This window comes from Anas platyrhynchos, chromosome 13 (assembly GCF_047663525.1).
Source record: "Anas platyrhynchos isolate ZD024472 breed Pekin duck chromosome 13, IASCAAS_PekinDuck_T2T, whole genome shotgun sequence".
Lineage (NCBI taxonomy): Eukaryota > Metazoa > Chordata > Aves > Anseriformes > Anatidae > Anas > Anas platyrhynchos.
Window position 1 is genome coordinate 4,857,501 of NC_092599.1, and position 20,413 is coordinate 4,877,913.

The 20,413-nt window shown below is 43.6% G+C and overlaps 1 long non-coding RNA gene across 3 annotated transcripts in view; it reads right to left on the minus strand.

Annotated features, from left to right (window-relative positions):
* The window catches only part of LOC101794777 (uncharacterized), a 249,211-nt gene that overhangs the window by 46,931 nt on the left and 181,867 nt on the right, over nt 1-20,413 (minus strand). For all 3 annotated transcript variants that reach the window (XR_011812582.1, XR_011812583.1, XR_011812581.1), the window contains exons 3-4: nt 15,588-15,676; nt 7,913-8,123 (exon numbers count right to left, since the gene is read on the minus strand). This is a non-coding gene — a long non-coding RNA (uncharacterized lncRNA). The remainder of the gene's footprint in view (nt 1-7,912; nt 8,124-15,587; nt 15,677-20,413) is intronic.

The following is a 20,413-nucleotide window of genomic DNA, read 5'->3' on the forward strand; positions in this document are numbered from 1 at the left end:
TACCCTCCCTCCCCCCTCCATTGCAGCATCCCTGCTTTCTCAAGCTGTGCATTTGAAATCTCAGAGATTTTCCTCACCCTTCCACCCTCCAGCTTACTCATGGGCTGATCCAGCCCTTCCCCTTGTTAAGGGATTTCACTCCAGTTTATCCGTCCCATTTCTGGCAGTAATCTAACCAGGTCCCTTCACTCCAGTTCCCCTGAATTTTGGCCTTGCAGTGGGCTGCCAGTCTCACCTTGCACATCTGATGGCACATCAATATCAGACCCAAAAGGGCCAAAGCCTGACTCTTTCCTCTCAAACCATCCATCAGCACTCGGCCCTGGAGTGAGAACATAAGCACAACGCCCTCTGAACCAGGTCTCCCACTTCACTCCTCTTCTTTCACTACCTCACCTTGGCAAATGTGCAAGTTTGAAATCCTGCTCCAAACCCAATGTCTAACACTTCACGCTCCTGGGACCACAAATCCCCAAACAAAACCAGTCTTCTCTCACAAGCTCCAAATAAAGATGCAGGTGAGGGAGCAAACACCATGAAGCAGGGCGATGTGAAGATTTCATAGCAAGACTTCAGGCAACTGAACACGAGTTGTATTCAGCTGAAATGTCAGATCTAAAAACCATCGCAGCGTGCTGCAAATGGCCTGGTTTTTCTTTTTGATTCTTATTGCTTTAGTTTTGTTTATTCTTATGTAACCTGTCAGCAAAACTTACTCTGCCCCTGAACTGTTTGTGGTACCCTGATATCGAGAAGGACAGCTTTGCTTCTGCTCCTGCCTGGCGCAGTTATTGTATCAGCCTTCATTTGCCAGCCTGTAATCCTGTGGCTGTCTGTGTGAGTGGCACTAGTCACATTCAATAACACTTTGCTTTCGCAGTTAGCCCTCGGTTCTGCACAGCCTTTACATACATGTTTACACATCTCTGACTGGAGGGATTTAGGCGGGTGTCATTAAATCTGCACCTAACGTGTTTGTGCAGCAGATAAGGGAGAGTGGTGATGGATCTGGGAATGGCTGTGGCTGTAACCCACACCGAAGGCTACAAATCTTTGGAGAACATTAATTAAGAAGTTACATCAAATGTGTAGCAGGTGGCTGGGACCATAGAGGTACAAAAAATCATCTCAGTCAGGGGCTAGCAAACTAACTGCACAGCTGCTACTTTGGAAATGGGGGTCACTGCAGGGTGGTTAGGGAGTCGATGGATTAGGGTCTCACAAGGCTGTGGGTAGGAGACGGGGACTGTGTGGCTGTCCTGACAAAACTGTGCTTGGAGGCAACTCGCTATCTCTGCCTTTTCATCATCTAATCTTTGTTTTTCAAGATAAAAGGGCTGTGGAGGGAATGGAAGGGTGGCCACATACACCAAGGGGTTTGACATGATTCAGTGCTGTGGTTGACCTCAGGGTGTGTTCCTCCTACAATCAAAATTGCAAAGTAGCCTCCTTGCAGAAAGCAATCTCAGAGTCCCTCCCCATTGCACTCTTCTTCCATCAGCTAGATCTACTGCCACTGCTCCTTTTTTCTTCCTGCAGCTTTCCTTCCTCCATTCATAAGACATTTATTTACTTTTTAAATAAAAATAAGCCTTGTAAGTATATATTGAGCACATCAGAAATAAGACCTTCCCTATGCTTTTATGCACATACATGTATACACACACTTTCCTTTAAAGTATCTCATTAGTTGGGCACAATTTGATCTTGTGGCTTTTACCTTTCTCTCCTCTATGTTCCCCTATTTCTCAACACAAAGATACCAGTTTTCGCAAGGACAGTGCAAATTTATGGAATTCAAGTACTGAGAGATTCTCTGAAACTGAAACCATCTCAGTGTGGAATAGAGGAAATTAGTCAGAAACATGCCGTGGCCTTTTTCCTCCCTTTCCGTGCAGCTTTCCTAATAAGGTAGATGAGACAGGTTTTGCTTATAGCATTCATAGAACCATACTCCTCACCCTCTCCCTGTCCAGGTGCTCTAAGCAAGAGCACAGAAGCCACACTTCACAGGCCAACAACATTTTACCTAATATTGCACTTCCAGCTCTTTCTGTGCCTTCCTAAAATGTCACTTCCCCGCTAGAAGCACCTGTAAACAAAGCTGAAGGTAACGCCTAGCTTTGCCTCGAGTCCTGCACTGTGGTGGGTAACCTACCCCATGGCACCGAGCTGCACAGAGCAGGGGGAGCAGCGGCAATCAGCTGCTCCCTGTGTGCACACACTGTGCTTTACCTTCCCTTTATCAGTGTCTTGTTAAATTTCCATCAACCTGAACAAGATGATCTATATCTCTTGTAGATGGTAAATAAGGGTGCATTGGAATATGGGTATGTATGAGTTCTAGCCATAGGTTGACAAATACACGCAGAGCAGCTGAGTTACCAGAAAATTTAAGTGCCATATGATAGAAAACCTTTTAAATAACAATGCTTAAATTAGGCCATGAAGGTAACATCAAGATGTCATTTTCCAACATAAATTTAGTCCAAAAGCAGTCCAGTTGGTATTTTCTCTATACACAACATCCCACTGGATAGCACAGGGTTACATTAATGGATGTCTTTAGAAGTGTCCTTTGCTAGCCTGCAAAGCTCCCTGGAAATATATACCTATAGGAAGGTATCTGTTCTTGATAAGAAACCACTTCACCTTTGATTGGAAATAAAGGTAGGAAAACAATACTCACTTCATAAGCATGATCATTATATCAAACGGCTGTGCCTCTTGCACCCACTACTACAGTTCAGCTCTGTCTTCGCATTATTGGGCTAGCTACACTGTGCTTTTAATCAGCTTGATTATAACCAGGCATGTAACTTAAATACAAAACAGAAAAGATTTTCTTCACTGTCTTGACATTCTCAGTATTATGCTGCTCAGGTTGAATAACTTCTAGTTTGGGGGAATGCAAAGTTACATTGCTCAGCAGAGCATAATGGGGTGCCTGAAGTTACAGGTAACAGGGTTTTCCAAGTACTTTATGGGATCTACCATCCTTTTAGAACTACTTCCCTACAACAGCATGAGCCTATCTCACCTCCTTGCTGTCCCTAGGAGCAAGGGCGCTGAGCTCCCAGGTTCGCAGCAAGGGGTTGAGGGTGGACACAGCTCCCTTGCATGTACTCCCTGCGGCCACCCACTGGGTAATGGCCTTGGCTGGGCAATTCAGAACGCGGCCCCAGGACCTCGCACACTTATCCCTGCCACCAGAAGTGCCCGTAGAGAGCAGTAAGTGTTATAGTGCAGCACATTCCATCTTCACCTCGGCAAGCATGGCAGGATCAGACTGCCACTTTCAGATAATAACCATTTCACGTACGCAGTTACAAGACCTATTTATAGGGATTATTTCAGCTGCCATCTTTACACTTAAGTGGAAAGGACTGGTGCTCTGGACAGGTGGCAATTTTACACTACTCACCCACCTCCGTATCTTCCTATTTGGGTGTGCACTATGTGGTTACATTTCCATTTGGATGACTTTAATGTTCTTTAGGCAGTGAAAGTTCTTGAAAAAATGATGAAGCAAAAGAAAAAAGTTCAGGTAGGCACTGAAGTAAAGCCAAGTTGGGAACATTTGACTAATGACCCACCCAGGCCTTTTTTGCCTGGAAATTTGGAAGAGGTGTTTACGATTAGCTGTTTGTGTATCCAAGCTATGCAAACTAGTAAAAACAAGTCACATGAGAGGGAGAGAAGGAACATTGACTGCTTTGACAACTGCTTTGCCATTGCTAAGGAAACTGCTCCCTTGGTAACCATGGTCAGTACATCTGTCTTATTTTATCTCCAATCCTCACATAGACACCATCATGGAAAGAATATTAACACAATAACAAAAAAATCCAAACATTTCAGAAAAGGAAAAACTAACAAAAGCGCAAGGTTTCTATTAATTTGTTTACTAAAAAGTTTAGGAAGATTCTGCTTTGGTGTCAATTATGGCTTTGCCTTGCCTACCTGAGATGTGCTCCGTAAATATTAGCTTATTCACAGAAGCAATTTATGGTTTTGTTCTGCTTTGTACTTTAAAATATGCAATACTTATTTTCTGTTAACAATCCTAATTTACCTAATGCAATTGGACTTGACAATAGGAAAGCCTGAAGGCTGAGAAAGCTTTTACCGCTGCCAAAATGAAAGTTTATGTTCTTTTTGTCAGGAACACGCTCTCTCACAGATTTGAACAGCGTAGTAAAAATGGAAGTCCTGATCTGAAGGACAACAACTAACTTCTGAGATGTCTCCGAACCTTTTGGGTCAGGGACATGCAGCATCACCAAGAGCTTTCTTGACAGTCCTGCCCAAACTCATTAGCAAGTAAGAGAATCAAAAAAGTACAGAGGGAAATCCATGGGGAAATCCTAGATGCAGTTTTTACCCCTCTTGAGCAGAATCAGGATATCTACCCACATCTAAAAATAAGCCAGATGTGGGATATTTTGATGGAAGTGCAACTCTACCCAAAGAAATGACTATGCCCGACAAAGCCCTCAAATCTAACGAAAAAAAGAAATCTGCCTGGTACAAAGGATGCAAACATTCTCTGAAGCTTTCTATCCTCTATCTAGTAGTACTGGAGGCATCCCAGTAACATTACATGATCATTTTCCTATTCCTGTAAAGTGGTGGGGAAGAACTCAAGTAATGGTGAAAGATGAAAAAGACATCCTAAGTAGGTTTGAGAGCATCTGTTCTCAAAGTGGGCCACAGTAATGGCATGATGCAGGGGCTTCGGGTCATACAACCACTTGAAAACACATTCCTCCAAAAGCAATTAATCTGACATTATAACTGCCAGGGCTGGGTTTTGTGAATTTAGAGTGACTGCACGTATAACCACAACAAACACCTGTTTGATAAGAAAAACCTCTGCATTAGCTCAGACCAAGTCTTGTGTCACTACTCTGATAGCAGATGCCAGCATATGCCTAGAGAAGAGCTCAGTAACAGTAGCAGAGCCCATCAGGGATTATAGGAATGCTCAGGCATTTCAGCAAGTGGCTGACAGACAATTTTAGACTGATGGGCTGCCATCAAGTCCAGTGTAGAGGCAGTAAAGTGTGGCTTTTCATGGTGGTGTGAGCAGGTGTGCATCCCACTGGGAGTGTGCTGCATGATTTGTGGTGGGAATGAACTGAGAGCGATGAGTTTCTCATGGAAGCTACTCACAGCTCCTTCCTCTTGAGTTATCCTATTGACAGAAACATCACACAGCAATGACTCATCTTCAACTGACACAAGCAACCCTGCATCCATTTCTATGGCACAAATGCTGCAATGGCATCAGCAGCAAATCTTACCTTCCCACCAGAACACATCGAGCATCCTCCCTTCATACCTATTCTGATAGGGAAACGTAACGCAATGAGAGCTACTCTCACCGGCACTTGCATTCCTGCTGCAAAAGTTTTGAGACACTACCAACATAAACACCCTTTTACTGCTCTATCATGGAGCCTGGTCCTTCATTTTTATAGGTAGGCTTTACAATTAGCACTCACTGGACATTCATTTAAACTTTATCCAGAAGCCAGAAATGGTTGTGCAAATACCACTGGTGTAAGAAATTAATTATTTCTTCTAATCCTTTCTCTCTCACCTGTGTTGATCCACTGACATGATAAGAAAGAGCAGCACCTTGCTTCAGTTGCCCTGCAGGGCTCAGTAAAGCTGTGCTTCACTTTCCCTTAATGCCAAATGAGGGTGATGGCAATCTCATCCTTCCCAGGAGCTAAGTGTGACTACAGAGACTACCAAAATCCTCAGATATTGTCAGGGAGCAACAGGGCCAGGCTGCTCCCTGAGTGACATGAGAGACCCAGACATCCCCATCCTGCAGTACCTGAGCAGGGTGGGCAGTCCTGGAGATGGAGGCTAGGTCCAGCCAGGAACTCAGGTCCTAAAGCAACACCGTAGTGAGATCAAGTTAAGAAATCAGCCTGTGGGCTAGGAGCAACAGGGTCCATAGCCAAGCTATGAGCTAGCATGCCCCCAGCACAGCTCAGAGAAGGGAATAAGGGTCCCCCAGCAGAGCTTAAATGGGCTCCTGGGCCCACAGGTGTTGGGTACAGGCACCAGGTGAGGTTGGTCAAGGCAATTAAGGTTAATTACTGCTTGCTATCTGGACATTAGCAGGAGACAGGGTAAATAATAGGTATTTACTAAGCTACTAAAATCTTGATGTCTAGCTTAAATATTAAGGAAACCCTGGTGACAACTTTTTTTTTTTTTTTCAAGTATTTCAAAAAGTAGGGGTAAGGTACTACTTTGAGGAAAGGAACGATTTTTTTTTTTTTCCCCACATTTTATTTAAAATAATAATACATTTCAGAGAAAAATAGAGAAGTATATACGTATTTACCACTGAAAACTAGAGTGTCCATGTACATAAATATATTAAAGATTTTGCAGAAGACCACTCTTGTTCTCAGACTGACTTTATAGCCTGCATGAACCCTTCAAGGTCTGATCCAAGTAGTGTAAAACAGACAAGCAAAACACTTAGTTTAGCAGCACGTGCTTTGCAGTGTACTACCTATGGCTGCTGCACGATGCTGAATCTTCTCGCCAGTCACTTGCTGTGGAATAACTCTAAGATTAGGCAGGCTAAGGCCAACGTGAAATCTGTGCCACTTAACCGCTCTGTCAAAATGAATTGGGCTGCTCTTGTTGCACTAGCCTTGAGAAAAAAGCATTGGGCCTTGGCTGGCATACACCGATGGAGCAGGGAGTGAGGCTGTCCCTCCATGTGGCAGGGTGACAAAGCTGCCTGGGGGAGGCAGGAGGTCTCTTTGTGTCAGCCAAGGACCTTCTCAATCTGGCCTCTGCAGGGTGATGCTCCCACTCCCAGCCCTTAGGTAGTGCAGCATCAAGGCTGCTTTGAAGCCAGCTGGCCTGGTTTTGAGATTGCCTGAAAGATAACTGAGAAGACAAGTTGGCTGGACAAGGGCTAGCAAGAAAGTAGGCCACCAAAAGTTTGTGATTAAGATAAAAATGCCTTTGTAGTCTTTGTGGTGATTGAGAGCACTGGTACTCAAAATCTGAATGGCTCTGTTCAAAGAATGGGCAAGAAAGAGCTTTCCTAAATCCTTTACTTTTGCTAAAAAATGACAAGAGATCATCTGACAGCAGGTTCATTAGGCTCATCTTTCAATAACGAGGCTGTCCTAGGAGCTGCCTGGACTCTCACAGCTGAGCCTGTTGCCTGCACAGCCTCCAGCAGGATGTCATAGAGCCCCTGCTAAATAAAATACCTGAACCCACCACATGCCCCTGGAGGCCAGAAACCTTCCTGAGCTGTCTGGGAAAGGAGAGGTTGAGCATGGTGGAGAGTAGGTGTGGTCTGATCAACTTCTGAAGATGTACAGAAAAGAACACAAAACAAGTTTGGAAGGGACATGAAGATCATGCTTAATTTGAAAGGGTTTGCCCTTGAGACCCATGGAGAGCACATCAGCTGGCTCCAGCTCATGTGTTTTCTCCAGCACTCTAGAAAAAAAGAGCCGAAGTACAGTATGTACTCGTCTGCTGAGACATTTAGATTGGCTACTGATACTCTGCAAATGTTTATAAAGAAAACAAAATGTGGATGATAGCCATTTTAATTAAAACGTGCGGATTCGGTTCACCCCGAGTCACATGGCCCCTGAGCCATGTTCTTGCCCTTTTGGAGACATCTGCTCCACAACAGCACCAAGGCTCTGTGTCTTTTGCTCTCTTGCTGCTGTTTGCTTGCTTGACAGGTCTGGTATGAGCAGCTATGGGTGGAGGCATTGCCAGGGCCAGGTGTCTGAGCAGCATCTACAAGGTGAAGGTTAATATCCCTTGGCCCTGCCACCTCAGTTTGATTTTAATCAAGTCAAAGCCAAGAGGAGGAAAAAGACAGAATTAAAACTTCAAGGCTTACCTGCCCAGGGCAGAGTTGCCTCCTGTGTACCATGTAAACTGTCAACAAATTTGGTGGCTGGTTCCTCAGGTGAGAGATGCTCGTGAGCTTCCTCTGGGCCATGCAGCACATCCTCTCCCCAAATCAGGAGCGCAGATATTTTTGTGATGTTCTGGGGATGTTTCCTAGACACTGTCACTTGCTGCACAACATCACCCAGATACATATATGCCTGTAAAGCACGAGAATCCCATACTGAGTTATATATACCATGCCCACACTGAGCCTTCAAAAACATGGGAACTACAGTTCTCGAACCATTGTTCTCTGTCACTGTCCCCCACCTCCAACGCGGGTGACTTTGCTAACCTTGCAGTGAAGGAACTGACAACCCTGATGAGAGCAGAGACATAATTTCACATCCAGCCCAGAGCATTTATTTACTCAACCACTGTAACCCCAGGGACTCATGTGGGAGGGTGCTGTCTAAGTCTTCCCACTCAGCTCTTGCTGAGGCTGAGAACCACCATCCTGCAGAGCCTGACACATTCTGGCACCTGGCTCATATTGTCCTAGCGAACTGTGAGACAGAAACAGGTGCCCACTGGAGTGGCTGGAGCAGTGGCCATATCAGGGCGCCTTTAGGAGACCTTCAGCCATCAACAGCATCCTTTCTCTGTGGCCCAGAAATCAGGCTGGGCCAGGGTTTTAGCCACAAAGGGCTCGATTCTCCCATGCCACTGTCTGGCCTTGGTGACACTGTTGCCCAAAACGTCTACTGAGGTGTCAAGAAATCCCAACTCAGCCTCCGTGGCATGAAATTTTATATCTACTGTGTGCTGATGGGACAAACGGGGGCCTCCTCTTCCCACCAGATTTTCACAGGCTTCTGACAGCTAATCCCATTTTCCTTCTGTGTCCTTGCCATTTCCTTATTTCCATCTGTTTATGTGATGTGTGTGTGTGTGTTCTGTATGCTGAAAGCCTAACACAGAGCCCAAATGGGTGCTGCCTACATCTCATGGTGCCCAGAGCTGCCGCATGCCCCGGCCTCTTTGCAGAAGGCCAGCCAAAAAAGTTTGCTTCCCTTTCCTCGCCTCAGTGCTTTTGGATGTCAGGACCAGCGTCAGCTCTCTTCAGAGACTGGAGCAACTGCTGTGAATTTAAAACAAATATTTTTCATCTCAAATGCCACGGCAGGTCAGCTAAACAGAAAAGAATAGCTGGTAACAGGCGAGAAACGATGACAGGGTGGAGTGTTTACAGCTCCATCAACAGCTCGGTGTTAATGAGCTGAGTCCGAAAATTACCTCTGTATTGATGAAGGCTTGGATGGAGCACACAGATGAGAAGGATAGTGATTGCCTCTGGCTGCAGGCAGAACTGGAAGAGCGTTTATTTTTCACTTTCAATTTAACTATTTTTTTGGAGAGGGCAGTAAATTTCTGCAAACTGCACTCCTGCAGCTGCCTGCAGCCTGGCACATGTTCAGGGGTGCAGGATTTCATCCCGTCCTGGAGCACATCTGTCTGTGCACAGGAAGGAAAAAAAAACTTAGCTGTAGAGTCTGTCCTTTGGTGTGTTTTTGTGTACTCATGTGCTTCTAACAAAAAGTGCCAGGCAGCAAAAATGTACCTGCTATATGGATGTATAAGGGCTGCAAATATATCAGACAAAAACAAAAAAAAAATCTCATGTGTTGCAACTGCTGTAATCAATGGGAACGTTCTCATGGAAGCAGTTACTTCTGTCCCTGAGTTTTCCCTTTTCTTTGTTTTCTGTATGAGGTATTGGTATTGCTCTGGCTGAGCAAAACAGGAAAGGGTAGAGCGATGTCCCTGGTGGATGCTCCATTTGAACTTCCAATTTATCAGTGATGGAGACAGGTTTTTCAGGATACCTTTCTTTATGTGGATTCCATTTTTGTGATTTTTTTTCTAGGAAAGCCTCTCCTGTTCAGGGCAGCCACTATTTCTGAGCGACTTTTAGCACAGCATGTCTCTGTACAAGAGTTTTAATTGTGTTGAACTGTGCTGCAAGTAAGGGCTGATGTGTTCAAGTTGAATGGCACAGTGCCACACGAACAGTTCAAGCACATCAGCACTCAGCACTGCCCTTTAGGTCCCTGCTTATGATTTCTGAGGGTAATTTTCTGTGGTGGAGGCATTTCCATAGGTCAAGAGAGGGGACACCTCAAGAAATACCACTCTTCAGCTATTAGTGAAATTCATTTATAATTTCTGCCATAAATTTGGATTAGTAAATGGTTGATTTTGTTAGTGTTTGTGTGTCTGAGGGAGAAGAGCTCCGGCAACCAGTAGTATTTTTCCCTGAAGGAACAGTATTTATTGTTTTAAGTGGGCACTTTCTGCTTATATGAGAAAATTTAAAGGATTTTTTGTTTGTTTCAAAATACAAACAAGAGAAATAGTTCTAAATGCCCCAAACAGATGCTTTTAAACAATTTAGCAATACAGAGAAAGTATACCCTGTTGAAGGCAGGCTACAGGAATGTTAACATCCACTCAAGGTAAATCAAGTAATGGACTGTTGGCCTATTTTTCAAACCGCTTCTCCTCAGTAACTTGACATTTGATAGGATTATCTATTACTGTTGGATTTTGGTTGACTCTCTGGTATGCTTGAGAAGATTGTCATCTTGTGATTTAAAGATAATAGAGCCAAGCATGTGAAACTGCACACAGAGAATAAACCTTTGACTCAGAACTGACTATTTTGTTAAAAAAAAAAAAAAGAGGGCGACTTTGACTTGAGCTCCGTTTGATACACTCACGGTTAATGAAATTATCCAGAGATAACTTTCCATTCTAAATATTGCTGGGCTATTTTTGAAAGGCTCCTATGGCATTCTGCACAGAGCGGCCTGAGCGCTGCAAACGCAGTAACAATACGAAAAATCTGAGGAGGGTGAGCTTGATTAAAGACTTGTGACAATAGCTAATGTAAGCTTTAACTAAAAATGTCAACTCCATTTGTTTTCAGCTTGAAGAGTTTCTAGATCAGAATGTGCAGGTAGGAGTTACAACAATTTCAAGATTACACTTGACCTAGTAGAAAAGATGATTGTGTAAAAAGTGACATAAACTGGGGACTTGGTGCGTGTGTGCGCGTGTCCACATGCCTGTATATAAATACGTAAACACTGACAAAGGACTGCACCATCACAGGTTTCCAAAATATGCAATATCTATTTTTACTTCTAAGCCTCACAATTGGCAATTTGAAAAAAAAAAAAAAAAAAAAAAAAAAGGAAAGAAAAAAGAAATGAGTTAGAGTGGGCTTTTTATTATGCATGGTTTTATTTCTTTGAATTTCAAAATTACCTAGCATGCATTTTAAACTTTGGTACAATTTGCAGGCTGTTTTCATTTCTATTTAAAAAGGCTAAACACTAAGAATGTGCCTCTGCTTTGCATTCTAATTGCATGTAACTGATTTGCACAGCAGAACAAAAACCTAATTTTCAGATTATGAATCATGCGCTAAGAAATAATTATTGTTTTACGAGGTAAAAAATGTTTTCCACATTTTCCCCCCTTGCCCAATTTATGAGAATTGTTTGCCAGTTTGCAGGTTGCCAGCCTTCCCAGAGCAGCATCTATTACTCTTTAGGGACTCGAAAAAAGGTAGACAGAAAAACGAGGCATGCAACTGTTTTGACTGCATTCTTTTGCTTGCAACGTAACACTTGCCTTTTATTATTTTATCTTCAACAATCAAGGGGTGACTAAATGGTTGCAGGTGGTGATGAAAATAAAAGCCATCCATCATTATTTATTAGGCATGAAAAAGATACACAATAATGTAATTTAATCCCGGAGCAGACAATTATTTCCACATATTGATAATACAATGTGAAAACTGTCATGAATCCTAATGTGATGTTCGCCTTTATTGGTGAACCACTAGTAGCAATGCAAATAATGAAATTGTATCAAAAAGAAAAAAAAAGTAATTATTTGCATATACCAATAGTGTTGTAGAAAAACACATCATTACTAACTTCGGAAAATATAATAATCATGGTTTGTGTGTTACTTTGGTTTTGAAGTTTGCAAATGCAGAAGCAAAATGTTCCTCTAAGTAAATATTTTATTGATTTCTGTATCATCAAAATAATTCCACAAGTTTTGATAAGGGAACTGTAAAGCCATGAGCAGACAGCTGTATAATCAGCACCAGTTTATAGAGGTTTGCAGATCTCTCTGTTAATCTATTCACGTATTTGTGCACAACACTTCCTCCATTAAAAATAATTTAAGAAATGTCTTTGCTCCATCTGGGCCTGATTCGAAGCCCATTTAACTCATCAGAAAGACTCGCATTGATTTTGGTGGGCGTTAGACAGAAACCCTTTGTTGCGGCTTTCTATAAATAAAGTTGAGCTCCAGTTTGGGCAGAGCAGTTCACAAATCTATATTCATACGGATGACATTCACCCCTGGGCAGATGCAAGCATGTGCCACTTAAGGTCCACTTATGTCTCATTTTGAGGCGGGTAAAAGGGCCTTTTGGCTGGACAAAAATATACATTTTTATAAATAGGCAACTGTACATGCAAAGTATATCTGCAACTGCACAGCTAATTTACATTTGAATTACCATGTCTAGGCATGCAAATCAGGTAATTACTTGCTCACATATAACCGGCCATTTGCATGCACAAATACCTATTATATGCATTCAGTCACAGTAATGTGTCTGAAGCATTTAGCTGTATCTCAAGAGGAACTACAGCAAGGAAGAGGTTTACATTATCTCTTATGGACTTGCTGTCTTCTATAGTAATGGAAGTGATATTGAACTCATTAGGAGATCTGAAAAGTTGCTGTGTATGTTGTCCCCTAAACCGAAGTCCCTTAGACTCAGGTCTGTAAGAGGTCATTCCTGGAGCACTTGTGTCAGCAAAACATTGAAAATCGGTTACAAATGGGGTGTCTCTTTCCCACTGTAAAGGCATGGACCATGAAATGGTAAAATGCATCCTGAAAATATTGCTGAACACATGATGCCATTCCAGGTGACATCTCTGGGGAAGCTGCTGAGCATTTTGGGCAAGTATCAAGGGCTGGGGATAGACATAGAGCTACTGTGCTTGTGGGGGCATCCCTGCTCAGCTTCTCCTAGCCTTGGCAGCAGCTGTTTTATATCATCACCATACTTCCCGGCTCCTAACACTTTATTTTCAGGGAGGAGCAGAGATGTCAAGTGAGGATTGCCAAAAAGCCAGACGCTATCCATCTCCCTGTGATGGGCACAAGGTGGTCTGAGCATCACCTGAGGTGCAACAGCAGCAGCTGCTATCCTGGAAAGCACACAAACTGGAGGCAGTGATGACAGCCAGGCTGGAGATGCAGCCACATCAGAGCAGAAAGGACCCAAGCGTGGCTCCACCACCCTGGGGGGCAGGCAGGGTGCTGCCAGGGGGAAGGAGCAGAGGAGTGGTTGCACTTTCACTTTTGCCTTGTGTTTAGGCTGTTGGTAGAAGGACAAGTGGGCCCGAAAAAAAACAACACATGATTTAAGTTGTTTTTCTCCATTAATCAGTGCATTTTTTTTTCAGCTGCCTGGCTTCATTACATTTGTTTGTCTTTCCCTCTCCAACTGAGCAGGGGAATCTGATTTTTTTCTGAATTTGGCTTAAGAGACAAATTAAAGTTTTCTTTGTTTATAATCAAAGCAGGAGTGATTATTTGAACATTTTGAAGGAATCATATAGTATTTTGAGAGTCTGTAAAAAGACAAGAAAGGTGATGGGAAGTCATTAGATGCTATTTTCTTTAAAACTGTACAGGGATGCTTTTCACAAAGTGACTCCATGACGTCTGTAGAGTTTCACCAAATGGCCTGGGAACTGATGGCAAATTTGTGAAAACATGCTGGAAATGTTTTGTTGATATTCCTGCTGACATTAGGGGCAGATCCTGCATGTCACCACAAATATTTGGCAGTGGAGAAAACCAGAGATTTTGTTCAGCTCTGTTTGGAATCAGATAGCAAATTGATCTTGGAGGCTCTCCCTGGAACTCTTCATATTTTTGGAAAACAAAAGATTTTCAGAGGAAGCCCTGTTTTTATTATGCATGAGATTGTTATGGGAGGAGAAAGAGGAGTCTGTGACTTACACAAAAGAAGAGGGGAACTGGAGCTTTTGCTGGAATTGAACAGATTATTTCTGGCCTTCGTTTTGTGTACTTTTCCCCAGGAACATGGATTTTTATGTGAGAAAAGATTATTTCTGAATTATTTATTATTTATTTATTTATTATTCCATCTCCAGGCCTCATACAATGGGAGATCAGTTACCTGTGGGGTCAGTCAATGATCCCAGTGTGAGTTGAGGGAAGGGAGGATGCCTGGAGCATGCCGTGGTGCTGGGCAGCACTCATGCTGTGGGATGGGGCTCACGGTCAGCTAGGGCAGGACACGCGGTCCTTCCTGGCAGTGCTCAGCCACCCTCGTCTCCCTCACGCTCCAAGTGGATGATTAGGCACAGAGAGTCCTGACTGCTCCTTTTCATCTACCATCTACAAGGCCTGGATGGAATCCCAGGCCCGAGAGTTTTTCCCTTAACTCCAGCCAATGTTTCACCTCGTCTTCCAGTAAGTGACAGTGTTTCCTCCACAGAAGCAAGGGTAGTGCCCTTGTTCACCATGGCAGCAGCATCTCGCAACCTTCTAAGGCTTCTTCCATTGTTTGTTGGGAAAAGACCAGGAGAGATGGCTGGAAATAACTCACCATCATTTTCCATCCCTGGCCTAGAGAATCCCAGAAAAGCCGGGAGCCCAGAGCTCAGCAACGTGACCTGCCTTTCCCCACAGGCACTGAACAGCTCCATGTAGGGAACCTCAACTCTGAAGTAGCAGAATTTCCCAGAGGTGACAAGGGAGGACCTTTAGGGAGACCACGCTGCGTGTACTTGTATGGGTTGGTGGATTCCAGATGAAGCAAAGAATAACTCTCCCTGGGAAGCTTCTGACTTCACAGATTGCTTAAACACTAACCATGTTTGGCACAGGGCTGGATGTGATAAACTAGATTCAAACAGTGACCCAAGGAAAAAACAACAGGGGAATGTGGCAGTCAGTCAGTTTTGTGGTCTGAACCTCACAGGAAGGACATGTTTTCAGATCAGACTCTGGCTGTAACAGCTAGGCTGAAGAAGAAAGAGAAGCAGGAGAGGCTTCTTCTCGCGCTGTCTTTGAGCTATTTCAAAATTGCCACTTTTGATCTCAGACACAAGTCTGGCCGCAAGGAAAGCCTGATCTGATGGTCCCAGCTTTCTGTCGCTGCCTACAGCTCCCCCATGCATTCAGCCACGATGCATTCATGACATCTAGATTCTGTTCTGTGGTGATCGGCCCTGCTTTGCTAGTTACCAGCAATGTTATCACCATTACTGACTTGGATGGTGGAATAAAGGGTATGCTGGATTTGTGGGCAAGACCAACTTGAGCGTGGATGTGTTCACTGAGCAGGCAGGAACAGAAACAAAACAGAGTGCGACCCAGTAAGGTACCTCCAAAGCAGTACAGGGGACAGACGAGAGGTAGAAATGCAAGGTGGGGAATGAATAATTGATAAGAAACTGGGGGAAGGCATGGAGGGGTCATGAGGCAGGTGTGAGATCACACTGTTATGAGAAAGGAGCAGTCGTGCTCAGGGGGAAGCTCACCTGGAGAGCCACTGTCTGGTCTTCAGCACTGTGCTCAAGCAAGTAAGGAGAGGAAAGTTGCAGTGGAGACCAGCACCAGGGCTGAAAATCTGGGGAGAGAGAGATGGAGAATTGGTGTTGGTCAGGGGATAAACATGAGATGTCAAACATGTACAAGGTTGTTGCAGAAAGGCAGAGAATAAACTTCTCTCTGTCCACAGGGGATATGAGAAGTCATCGCGGGCTTAATTTTCCATAAGAGAGACTAAGTAAAAACTTTCTAATTATAAAAATTGTTCATAGTGGAAATGGCAACAGATTGTTTATGGGCACTGGAACAATCTATCAGTATAAGTAAACTTGTTTACTCCCAGAAAGATGTTGGAAAGTAGTCTTTTAAAAAGTTTATTATTATTATTATTTTATTTTTTTTATAAATCACAGCAAATCTCCTTCAAGTAAACATCCCTTCCAATCTCCATATAGCTGCTGTGTCTTCTACCTCTCCTCCCAGGCAGTGATGAATGTAACAAAGTAGTGGGTGGGAGGAAACACGGATAAATATTTTGTAAGTAGTGTACTATATATACTGGGCACAGATAGAAATAGTATTGTGCTCATTCTGTTTTCATTCTCACCAGCACTAATCAGGAATAAATCTAGTCGCCAAACTCTTGCTAGATGTAAAAAGTGGAGAAAGTGAGTGGTGAATGAATGTGTCACAAACAGTTCGTTGTGAATCTTTTGGTAAGCCAGCATCTTTGTTTTATTATCTGGTCATGCTTCTGTGCAAGAAGACTGAGGAGCCTGAGTCTGGTCATTATATGCATTTTTCTCAAAAGCCAACACTGTTATGGGATATACTGGAGACAGTGTGGGTGGAGCACAACATTATTTAAAAATAAAGAAATGTCTCCTTTTTTTGTTTTTCTGTATAAGAACAAATCATTTATTCCCCGCTGGATTTTATGAGTGTGTTATTTACCACTGTTTACTGTAACTAGCTTCCTATTATTACAAAAGTTGGCAAAGTGAGTGTGGGTCTGTAGCTTGCCCAGTTGCATTCCAATTCCTTTCTGCCAAAAACTAAAAAATAGGTTTTCCATGCACCTATCACATGTAGGAATATGTTTAACCACATTTCTTACTTCTACTGATGCCAGCGTCCTTGTCAGAAAGCCACCAGGAGCATGCCTAGCCCTCTCTGTCCATCAAAGCACATTGCTGACAGCATCCTGTGAGCACGCAGAGGAGGGATTCATCGCAGGGCTGCAGTGCTGGTGAACAACGCCCAGCCTGATTTTAACCTGGGTAGTTTAACTAGTACACACGACAGCACTTGGCCTGAGCTCATCCAACCCAAGGAGGAGGTAACCAGACGTCTGTGTGGTGCTTGAGCACCACTGCCATAAACACCCTTTACGAAGTGTCGGTGCTAGGATGACAAACCCAGCCTTCCCCTGCTATGCAGGTGTGCTGAGCAGTGTGAAAAGCATCATGCAGGAGCTTTTACTTCCCCAAGTATGCAAGGACAGGGGTTACACCCAGTCATGGCATGCCCAGGTGTGGCCATGGAGGAAAATGAGAAAGACAAAGCAAAGCTGGGGAAACAGCCTCAAAGGAGCAGCATTATTCTCAGGGCAGCCCCTTGCTGGAATCAGGATGAGTTTGGTGCCAAGGGTTTCTCCAGACGCTGCTGGAGCTACAGGAGCACGCTGCAGAAAGGGACTCAGGGGAGAGGTCAGGCCGTTCCCGTGAAGGATGCGTACCGTGGTGCTCAGCAGAGTTCAGCTGCATGTGTTTGCACAGGAGAAGCTGCTCTGGGTTTCTGTTTTACATTTCCATGGGGCCTGTGCCCTTTGTAAACAGAGGGGCCGAGAGACACAGGAAGAGCTGCGAGAGAACTGGCCCAACAAACACTAACTGGAGATATATTTGACTCTCTGCTTGGTGTTATTTTCTCTTTGCTTGGGCAAACAGTATTCTGACTGCTGCCTAGTTCTAATCAAACTGCAGGGTACTAATAAAACAAATCCAAACTAATAAAGCGCGTTTCGTCAGCATTAATCCTCTTAAAGTTATCAGGTTTTCACATCCCTAGGTAGGAGTAGTACTGTCTGACATAAAGTTGAGAGATAAAAGTAGGATAAAAGAACCATTACCGTACAACAGCACTAAGACAAAAATATAATTGCAAAGGCTGAACTTGATTATTATTTAAAACATGTGTTGGGTGGAGGCACCAGCCGGCAGGAAGCATCTGATGCTGATGAACCCGCACAACCTCAGCGTGAGTGACTTCTGAGTATGAATGTAAAAGATTTATTAATTTCAGTTTTTAAGATGTTCTATTTGTTTTGAAAACATTTGGGGTTGCAAAACACATGAATCCTGTAACTGTTTCCATAAAGCCTGGAACAGTGGAACAACATTAGAGGTGGGGGTGGGGAACATTGATATATTTTTTTTTTCTGGGAAGAATTTCCATTAAAATTAAATCTAGTTTAATTATAGCTCCTCAGCAGTGAGTATGTGATTTCTGATTATGTCCCTGGTGGATGCTCAGGTTGGTACTGCTGTGGTTGGATTGGGGTCTGCTCCATTTCATTACTTTTTCCTTGAAGAGAAACCTCACTGGTATTCGTGGAAACCATGTGTCAGCGTGCGCAGTGTGTCATTATGTATTATCATATCATACAGTTTAAAAAACATCGCATTGTTGCTTCTGGTTGGAGTCTCTTTATGTGGAATACAGATGGCATTATTCTAGGTAATTCTCTTTCTTAATTCCAGCCCTCAAGCCAATCAAACAAAGAGAAAATTGTAGATGGATATGAACTAATTTCTTGGTATATATCCAAAACCCACAAATAATTAGAGATGGGAGAAGCTCAAAAGCTCAGTAGATTTGGTTTGGACACACACTCAAGTTTGACTCTTGTGCAAAGCTGTAGGGGAACCTCCATAATTAGGGCTGTGCTCCATTACCCCGGTGTAAACAAAGCCAGTGGTTACACCAGGGAAAGAGAGAGTTCAGAAAATGACCCCTATGGCTGAAGATCTCAGGAGAAAAGATTTTTTTTTTGGTGAGATTTCTATTACTTCCTGTTTCTGGTCAGGTTCAGGTCAAGAATAGCTTTTCTCACAGTGCTGGGGCACTGGTGTTCCCATCCTCAGCGGACCGGGAAGCACTGGGGAGCATGGAAATAAAGCTGAGACGGAGTTTCACAGCGCAGGAAAGCTTTGCTTTGGGCTAGGTCAGAGCAATGGGCAAAGGTCGACTTTTATTTTGTCTGAACTGATTCCTCTGTCCAAAGTGGCAGGATGGAAATACCAGCGTGGGATGTGAGAACACAGGAATGGGTCAGAGCCACCTCACCTGTACGGGATGACTCAAAGATCAGAAACTTATCTCAAATGCAAATCACAGTAACAATTCTTTCCTCTTTGTAGGCAGAGGATATCCCTGAAAGTAAGGACAGTTATTTGGTGAGCCATGGCTTGTGCAAGTCTCACTGGTGCTTACCCATAGCACCACCCCGTGATATCACAGGATGCCTGAACTCAACAAAAACACCACAAGCACCCACCGTGACTGCAAGTCTTGGTGCCCCAGGCTCAGTGCTCAGCCTAGGACAACCCCGTGGAAGTCCCTCTCTTTTTATTGGAAGGCTTTAGGCATGGGCAGAGCATGGCTAAAAACACCAAAATTAAGTTGTGAGCTACACCGTGCTGTGTCACGCTGACTTATCCAGAGCTCTGTACCGTTACTCCAACACAAGAGTAGAGCTTAACTAGTAACCTGGTCTCCCCTCGCTTTTGAGACATGCCCCATCCAGCTGATGTCAAGGCTAGAGTCACCATTTGGGATACCCAATGCTTCACAGAGAAGGAGGGAACACGAGCTGCATAGAAGTACAAAAGATCTTTAGCAGGAGGCCCAGAGCTTTCTAAAAGTTGTTTTCGGAACTGGCATTCCCCGTCTTCCTGCCACTTTTCAGAAGCATTGTCACTAGTGCTGCAGCCCCATGCCATAAAAGGATAAAAAGAGCTGAAATTTGTATATTAGCAGGAATATTTTACTGCTTGCAAGGTGAGAATGCAGTATGAGTGTTTTTTTATATGCATCCAACTGCTCTGCTCAGACTCACAGTCAGGATAACTTGGCAAGGAATGGTTTTCTGTTGAGCATTGCAGAAGCCTGGAAGAAATACTGTTAGAAAGGGGTTCTTTCATCTAAGGAAATAACCTAAACCACTGCTGATCAGCCTGTATGAATCTCTCTTATGTCTGAGTAAGATACAGCATCAGCCCCTGACATTGATGTGGTAGCTGTCCTAGAAAAAAAAAAAAAAAAAAAAAGCAAAAAGAAAAAAACACAACAGCATTTTAAAACAAAGACAGCTGGATTGACAGTAACCTACACAGACGGCTGTGGCCAGCAGTGACACTGATTGAGGAAGACTTCTCTAAACTGGCGACAGATTCTGAATGCCAGATCCCACAATCAGCCCTAAATGACACAAGGTAGAGTTTTATGTAGCTGCTGTGATTAGGGTACTCTCTCCTACAGTAGGAACATATACAAATGTTTCGCATTGTTGGACTCAGAACATTTTTCCTTCTTGAAAACTCCTCAGACAGAGATGTGCTGAAAGGTTATCTATTTGTAAATGGGAAACACCTTCACGAAGTTTTCCAGGGAAAATCTGCTCTTAAACAAGGAGCAGCCATCCAGCTGCAAACACTGGGGAAAATGCACCCAGCGCCCAAAGAGCAACCCCAGGCAGAGGTTGCCTTTGGAAGGTTTCAAAGCTCCATGTTTGCTGTGTTTGTTCAGCTTTCAT